Raw genomic sequence first — 9,171 nt, 5'->3', positions numbered from 1 at the left:
ATAAATAGAACATTTTACCATTTTTAGGGCAGTTTTTGGGTTCCAGACATAGCTGCGCTCGTGAGACTCGGTTTTGTAGCCATTTTTGGCACTTTAGCTTTAATCTTACGATAGATTCTTGTGATTTCTTTTTAGTAATTAATTAATATGCTTAGTCCTTCATCTATTTCTTCATTTTCTCTTTCAAGCATGAGTAGCTAAACCCATTAGCTAGGGTTGTGGCTCAACCCTAGTGTGGGTAATTGATGGGTGTTGCCATCTAGGGTTAGATTGATTATGGGTGTTTGTTATTTGGGTTGATTTTATGTTTTTATTTAACAATTGGTGGCTGCAAACACTGATTCAAGCTTTGTGGGTTTGACTCTTCTTGAGAAAGAGAGTTTATGACCCCAAAATTGACCCAACAAGGAATTGGGATGGACTCATGAGAAATGATAGTCCCAATTAACGGGTTAAATCTCGAGAGAGTAATCACCCTACTTGAACCCTAGTTGCTTGATCTTATTGGCCTACTCAATTGGTCTCGAGAGAGTCAATTGGGCAAAGTCACTTTCTCTACCGAGAGGTGTGAGAGTGGGTACAATTGTGCAACGGTTATAGCATAAGCCCCAAATATTTCAATCTATCCTTAGTATCATCTACCCGTCAATTAGCCACCTAGGTAATGCCACGACCCTAGTGCCTTCCTTCCCATTAGATACAACTTTGCAATATTCTAGTAGAATAATTTAGCGTTAATCATTAGTTTTATCATAGTAGTTATAAAATCAAAAACCAAGAATGTTTGAAGTGACATTAGGAGCACAAACACATCTCTAGACTAGACAGAAAATCCAACTCCACTACTAGCTCCCTGTGGAAATCGATCCCGACCGCTATTCGGGTAAAAGCTATTACGACCAGCTCTTCCTACCTTGGTGTAGTGTCGAGTTGGCAGCAATCACTTTTTGGCGCCATTGCCCGGGAGCTTACGGTGTTGACTATCTATTTAGTTCGTTTTGTGTTTTGCTTCTCTTTCCTTCTTGTTTACTAATTTTATTTGTGTCGATCACTCAGGTACTATGGCTTTAAATGCTAATGACCCTCTTGGCAATGCCATGGTGGGGGAAGAGGTAGAAGATATTGATCATGATGAGCTTCCCGTACCTTAAGCTCCACGTAGAGGCCGTCAGGCCAATGGCAACAATCGTATTCTAGACCCTCCTCCACCACCGCCAAGAGTAGTCCTAAGAGTTCTCCCTAATCAAGGGTATGCGAGTGCCAGTGTTCCTCCCCGAATCCGAGCGGGGAACTTTCAAATCACGAATGTCATGTTGACCTTGCTCGAGCAACGAGGATATTTTACGGGCGCCTCCGATCAAAATGCACACAAGCACTTGAAGGGGTTCGTAGATACATGCTGGGGCAGCAAGCAAACAAACGTGTCCGAGGATGCATTGAGATTGAGGCTTTTCCCGTTTTCTCTTCGGGGTAAAGCGTTGGATTGGTTAGAAAGGCTCCCCAATCATTCTATCACCACATGGGATGAATTGGCAGACAAATTTATTGCCAAGTTCTTTTCTCCAAGTCATATGGCGACTCTTCGGGATAAGATTCTAGCTTTCAAGCAAATGCCAACGGAACCTTTGCACGAGATATGGGAAAGATATAGAACAATGGTGAAGGAGTGCCCTAATAACGACATGACCGAGGCGATGATACAACAAACTTTTTATCGGGGCATCAACACCACGAATCAGTGCATTGTGAACCAATTGGCCTGAGGGAACTTTATGAAACTTTCTTACCAAGAGGCATGTGATGTACTTGATGAAATGGCCGACACCTCTTCGGCATGGCAAAGCCGAGCAAATGTGCCCCAAGGTGACCCACGGTCATCCATTTGCACAAGGAATTGAAAGATCATGGCCAAGCTATTGCCGAGATTACAACAACTATGAATCAATTGGCGAAGGCGCAATTGAAACAAGTCCAAAACCCGCGCCAAGTCAACGCAATGGAAGGTGTTGCTATGTTAAAAAGGAGGCAAAGAGGGCAACAACAACTTCAAGGTAATTGTGAGCAATTTGACAACAACAATGATGGTGGTGGTTATTCGAATGAGTGCTATGATGATCAAAGCGAGGAATGTCAATATGTCAATAACTACCAAGGGAATAGAGGAAATCAAGGGAATCAACAATGGCGTCCCCAAAGAAGAACCAAGACTCCGATGCTCAATTGGCTTCCCACAATACCTCTATTCGCAATTTGGAGGGCAATTAGGCCAAATCTCTCAATCGTTGAATACTCAACCTAAGGGTGCTCTACCAAGTGATACGGTAGTGAACCCGAAGGGAGGTAACAATCATGTGATGTTGGTTACAACAAGAAGTGGGAGAGGCGGTGATGTGCATGACTCGAAAGAAAATCAAGTTGTGAATGATAATGTTGGGTTCCAAGAAGATGCGGATCCTTTGATTGTTGAATATGTGGTTGAGACAAATGTGAACAAGGAAGTGAGGATAGATATTGATGAGGCCAAGGTGGAAACTAAAGAGGCCGTGAACCCGTCTAGGGAGCACATAATTGACATGCCGGAGCCGGTGGTGCCAAAAGCCAAGGCACCTTTGCCTAGACCACCTCCACCTTATCCTCAGCGGTTAGCAAAGCAAAAGAGTGACATTCAATTCAAAAAGTTCATAGATATGATGAAAAGCCTTACAATCAATGTGCCTTTGGTGGAGGCACTTGAACAAATGTCGGGCTATGCAAAGTTCATGAAGGATTTGGTCACAAAGAAGCATTCCATGGATTGTGAAACAATAAAGATGACTCACCAAGTCAGTGCGATAGTGCATTCTATGGCCCCGAAACTTGAAGACCTTGGAGCTTTTACTATCCCTTGCACTATCGGTAGTGCGGAGTTTTCTAAGGCCCTTTTTGACTTGGGGGCTAGCATTAATTTGATGCCTTATTCAGTCTTCAAAACTTTGGGAATTGGGCAACCTAGGCCAACCTCAATGAGACATCAAATGGCGGACCAGTCGATGAAGCGGGTATAATTGATGACGTACTTGTCCGGGTGGACAAATTCATGTTGCCGGCCGACTTTGTCATATTGGATTGTGAAGTGGACTTTGAAGTCCCGATTATTCTTGGGAGACCTTTCCTAGCAACGGGGAAGGCATTGGTTAATGTTGAAGCGGGTGAGCTAACTTTCCGAGTGGGAGATGAAAAGGTGGTTTTCCATGTTTGCAAATCCATGAAGCAGCCCAATAGCACCAAGGTGTGATTGTGGATAACATAAGTGCCATGATCAACGTGGAGGATCCCCTTGAGGTCGTGCTGTTAAATCTTGATGTCGATGATGATGCAAGCAGAGTGGAGTGTGTCAATGCATTACATGGGATGGGCTCTTATTCCTATGAGCCGAGAAAGTTGTCTTTGGATCTTGAAAACCGGAAAACTCCACCAACAAAACCATCAATTGAGGAGCCACCGCTGTTGGAGTTGAAGCCACTTCCTCCACACCTCAGGTATGAATTTTTGGGCTCTAATTCAACTCTTCCAGCTATTCTTTCTTTTTGCCTTACTAACTTGCAGGTTGAGGCCACATTGGAGGTGCTTCAAAGGCGAAAAAGGGCAATTGGATGGACTCTGGCGGAAATTCGGGGAATAAGCCCCGCATTTTGCATGCATAAAATTATCTTGGAGGATGATTCAAGGCCTTCCCTAGAACATCAAAGGAGGCTAAATGAAGCAATGCAAGAGGTAGTGAAGAAAGAAGTGATCAATTGGCTTGATGCGGGTGTGGTGTATCCAATTTCCGATAGCTCATGGACTTCTCCAGTCCAATGTGTGCCAAAGAAAGGAGGGATGACGGTGGTGACCAATGACAACAATGAGCTTATTCCCACCCGAACCATTAGCAGGTGGAGAGTTCGTATGGACTACCGGAAACTCAACAAGGTGACCCGTAAGGATCATTTTCCCTTGCCATTGCTCGATCAAATGCTTGATCGCCTTGCGGGGCGAGAGTTCTATTGATTTTTTGATGGGTACTCGGGCTACAATCAAATCTTAATTGCCCCGGAGGACCAAGAGAAGACCACTTTTACATGCCCCTATGGTACATTTGCTTTCTCCCGGATGCCATTCGGTTTGTGCAATGCTCCGGCGACCTTCCAATATTGCATAATGGCTATTTTCACCGACATGGTGGAAGACATATTGGAGGTCTTTATGGATGACTTTAGTGTGGTTGGTGACTCTTTTGAAGAATGCTTGGTAAATTTGGATAGAGTCTTGGCCCGATGTGAAGAAACTAACCTCGTTCTCAATTGGGAAAAATGTCATTTTATGGTTGAAGAAGGTATAGTGTTGGGTCACAAGATTTCTAAGCATGGGATTGAGGTAGACAAGGCGAAGATCGAGGTGATTTCAAGGCTCCCTCCCCCAACTTCTGTCAAAGGGGTGAGGAGTTTTCTTGGGCATGCCGGGTTCTACCGGCGGTTTATCAAACACTTCTCGAAGGTTGTGAATCCTCTTTGGAAATTGCTAGAGAAAGATGCCAAGTTTGTTTTTGATGAAAAATGCAGGAGGCTTTTGAACTTTTAAAGCACAAGTTGACCACTACCCCTATCATAACCGCACCTAATTGGAGTTTACCCTTTGAACTAATGTGTGATGCTAGTGACGTTGCAGTGGGGGCGGTGTTGGGTCAACGGGTTAACGAAATGTTCCATCCCGTGTATTATGCAAGTAAGACTATGAATGAAGCTCAACGGAATTACACGGTGACGGAGAAGGAGCTAGTGGCCATTGTATTTGCCATGGAGAAATTTAGACCATATCTTATGGGGGCAAAGGTGATTGTGCACACGGACCATGCGGCCCCTTAGGTATTTGATGACCAAGAAGGATTCCAAGGCGAGATTGATGAGATGGGTGTTACTTCTTCAAGAATTTGATTTAGAAATAGTGGACCGGAAGCGAAGTGAGAACCAAGTTGCGGACCATTTGTCCCGGTTGGAGGAAGAAGGGAGGCCATGTGACGGCCTTGCGATAAATGATACATTCCCCGACGAGCAACTTCTTTCCGTGTCAATGTGTGACATGCCATGGTTTGCGGATATCGCTAACTTCATTGTAACTGGGATTGTCCCGTGTGAGCTCTCTTCTAACCAAAGGAAGAAACTCAAACGGGATAGTTTGGACTTTTATTGGGATGATCCATACTTGTTTAAGATTTACACGAATGGTGTGATTAGAAGGTGTGTCCTGGAAGGTGAACAATTGAGCATTTTGGAGGCTTGTCACTCCTCCCCCTATGGTGGCCATCATGGAGGGGTGAGGACGGCTTCAAAGGTTTTGAGTTGTGGTTTCTATTGGCCGACTTTGTTTAAGGATGCTAGTGATTTGGTAAAGAGATGTGATCAATGAAAACGAGCGGGAGGGATTTCCAAGAAAGACGAGATGCCTCTTAACACGATTCTTGAAGTTGATATCTTCGATGTTTGGAGTATTGATTTTATGGGTCCTTTTGTTAGCTCGTGTGGGAACACTTACATTCTAGTAGCAGTGGATTATGTGTCAAAATGGGTTGAGGCCGTGGCCTTGCCCAACAATGAAGCTAGGAGTATAGTGGCATTTCTTAAAAAGAGTATCTTTACAAGGTTTGGTACACCCCGGGCAATCATTAGTGATGGTGGTTCGCATTTTTGTAATAGGGCTTTTGATACCTTGCTCTCCAAGTATGGTGTCAACCATAAAGTCTCTACACCTTACCATCCGCAATCAAGTGGCCAAGTTGAAGTATCAAATAGAGAAATCAAGAGCATCTTGTCCAAAACTGTCAATGCAAATCGGATCGATTGGTCCAAAAACTTAGATGATGCTCTATGGGCCTACCGTACCGCGTACAAGACCCCAATTGGTATGTCTCCGTACCGGTTGGTATTTGGAAAAGCATGTCACCTACCGGTGGAATTGGAGCATAAGGCTATGTGGGACTTGAGGAAGCTTAATCTTGAATGGGATGTTGCGGCCAATCTTCGTGTTGAACAACTAAATGAACTTGATGAATTCCGGTTCCATGCATACTCTAGTTCGGCCTTGTATAAGGACAAGATGAAGTACTTAAATGACAAATATGCTCGTGGAAAGGAGTTCAAGGATGGTGATTTGGTCCTCTTGTTCAACTCCTATCTACGGTTGTTTCCTGGAAAGCTGAAATCGAAGTGGAGTGGGCCATTTGAAGTTGTATGTGTAACCCCATTTGGTGCTCTAGATTTGAAGAACAAAAATGGTGAAGTCTTTAGGGTGAATGGGCACCGTGTCAAGCATTATCTTGGGAAGATTGATGATAGCCATGTGGTGGCTGTGGTTCATTTCAAATGATGTGATGGTAACCCGCGTCGTGCCGCGACGTTAAATTAGGCGCTTCTTGGGAGGCAACCCATGTCTTTTTCTTTCTATTTGATTTTCCTTGTAGTTTAGGATTTTTGAGCTAATTGGTTGTGAGATGTTGCAGGGATTGTGTTTATGCAGTGCAAAACAAGTTGGAACAAATTGAACAGTCTCTGAAGTTTGCTAGTGCGGCCGCGTGCACTTTGTGCGGTCCGCGCTGGCATGGTCCTAATGTGGTACTCTCTGAAGTTTTCCACCGCAGCCGCATTCCATTTAGTGCGGTCAGCGGTGGGCCTCCGCGGCCGCGGTTGACTTTTGTGCGGTCCGCAGAGGCTGCCTACTGAAACTTCACTTGAACAAATCCAGCGTGGTCCGCGGTCGCTTTTGTGCGGCCGCGCTGGTAGGTGAGTATGGGTCCCACAGTTTGTCTATAAATAGACCCCATGGGTCACCTTTTACCCTTTTCGACCCCTAAACTCTCAGAGCCTAAAAGTTACCGTTCATTCCTTTCTGAGACCAATAATTCTTGCTTGGATTAATTGCATACATTCTTCGAAAATCTGGTAACATTTCATGAATCTCTCATTGATTACTTTTATATTTTCATTTTATTTGCTTGCCCAGTAGTTTTTAGCTTCTTCTTTCTTCTCGTAGCTTTTTCTTTTCCATTCATTTGTTAACTTAGGGTAATTTACGTGCTGAGTTTGTGTGTAGGCTTTAATAATGGTTGGATAAATTGAGTAGGGACATCGTAGGATGAACACTTGAACAAAAATGCAAAAATTGGAAACCCTAAGTTGGTGCCCTAACATAGCACCCTTCGCGGACCGCGGTCACATATGTGTGGTCTGCAGTGCTTGTGCTCTGAAACTTGATTGATGCCCAGCGCGACCGCATTGCACTTTATGCGGTCCGTGCTGGCCCACCGCGGCCGCGACCCTATTTTGTGCGGACCGCGATGGGGAGATTCAGAGAGCTGTTATCCTGGGCCTTTGCCCAGCGCGGTTGCCTTTGCGCGGTCTGCGGTGCCTCCAACGCGGCCAGAATCTCTTTTGTGCGGACCGCGGTGCTGTGTTCTGCAACTGTATTCTACAATTGTGTTCTGCACCTGTGTCTGCAATCTTACATCTATTGTCTGCAATCTAATTCGTACATTTGTTTTACTGCATGTGCTTAAACTAACAATGTTAGATGTGTATGTCTGCAGATAATGGTTAAACAAAGAGGCAGCAAGGGATCACAACAACCCAGGAGAGGTGGTTCCTCCCAAGGGGGTAAAGGCAAGAGAGTAGCAAAACTCACTCCCCAGGCTCGAGAGAACATAAAGAAGACCCGAAAACTGATAAAAGTTGTTGATAGGGCTGCTTCTCATTCCTCGGGGAGTGAGTATGTGCCATCCAAGGACATCTCTTCAGACTCAGTCCCAACTCACATAACCAGCCCCTTCCAACTAACCGATACCCCTCCAGCATCACCTATTATCAAGAGACCGGTAAATGTAGTTTTTGATTCATCTAACGAGTCTGAAGCCGGTAGTGGGAACTACTCCACCTCCCCCACAGCTTCATTATCTGGGGAGAGTGCAGGCGGAGATGAGGGTGGTGAGCCTCAGGTTGGGGGAATAGCCCTAACTAGGAAAGCTGAAGAGTGGGAAGATAGATTTGTGAGCCAAGTGGCTTACCATAAATTTAGGGAGTGGTGGCCCGTGAGGCATTTAATACCGGAGAGAAGTTTTATCATCAAAGACTTGCTACCCCACAACCCTAATGTGCTAAGACAATTCCAAACTAGATCGGGCTGAGAGATATTTCTGGAGAAGTGTGTTGATGCTAATGAGCATATGGTAAGGGAATTCTATTGTAATGTGGCTCACATTGTCAAGGGGTCCAAGGTGACCAAGGTCCGAGACAAAAAGGTGATGTTCGACGGAAAGTCCCTAAATGAATATTTGGACTTCAGAGATAAAGATGAGTCTCTCTATTTGGCCAAGTTGGAAATGGGTGAAGCAGTCCGTCCATGGTTGGCTTCATACCTGGCAATCCCAGGTACCACTCCTGCGTGGTTGACTGCTGGGGTTAAAATACTAAGGGGGACCCTAAATTTTGAAGCTAGGGGTTGGGAGACTTTCGTTTGCAGTAGGTTGGACCCGACTTCACATGATCAGACTATACCTCTCACCCGGGCGGTATTGGTTGCATCGATCATGGCAGGCTACCCCATCAATGTGGGGAATGTGATGTCCCGCATCATCTCTCTCGTGGGTGCAGAAGCTAACCAGAACTATCCTTTCCCCAACACTCTCTCAATGTATTTCCGGGACTTACAGGTGGAAAAGAAGAGGTATGATGTTAAGGCAAAGCAGGTTGCTCCGTTTTCATGGTACAGTTTGAGGGGACCAGACAACCCCAAGGACAAGTCCTACAAGCCTCCTGCCACTACTTCTGATTCTGCTCCAACTGGCCAGTCTGAAGAGCCAGTTGTGATAGAGGCCCCTGCTGAGCCTACCCCTGACTTGCCTCCAGGACTTGATACTTCAGCTGGCTTGCCTCCAGGACCTTCTAATTCAGCTGGCCTGGGGATCCCATCTTCCAGGAAGCATCCCATCACTGCCTATCAGCTGAGCCAGGCACTTTATAGCATGAACAACTAGATGTCAGCTGCGACATCCAAGTTGTCTACTCTATCTTCCACTATTGAGGCTCAGTCTGCACCACAGATAGCTCAGATCCCTCAGTCTATTGAGGACACACTGAAGAAGATCCTGGAGAACCAGGACAAGAT

The sequence above is a fragment of the Nicotiana attenuata genome, unplaced genomic scaffold, assembly GCF_001879085.1.
Source record: "Nicotiana attenuata strain UT unplaced genomic scaffold, NIATTr2, whole genome shotgun sequence".
Classification (NCBI taxonomy): Eukaryota; Viridiplantae; Streptophyta; class Magnoliopsida; order Solanales; family Solanaceae; genus Nicotiana; species Nicotiana attenuata.
The sequence above is the reverse complement of the archived record's forward strand: the minus strand, read 5'-3'. Positions refer to the sequence as shown.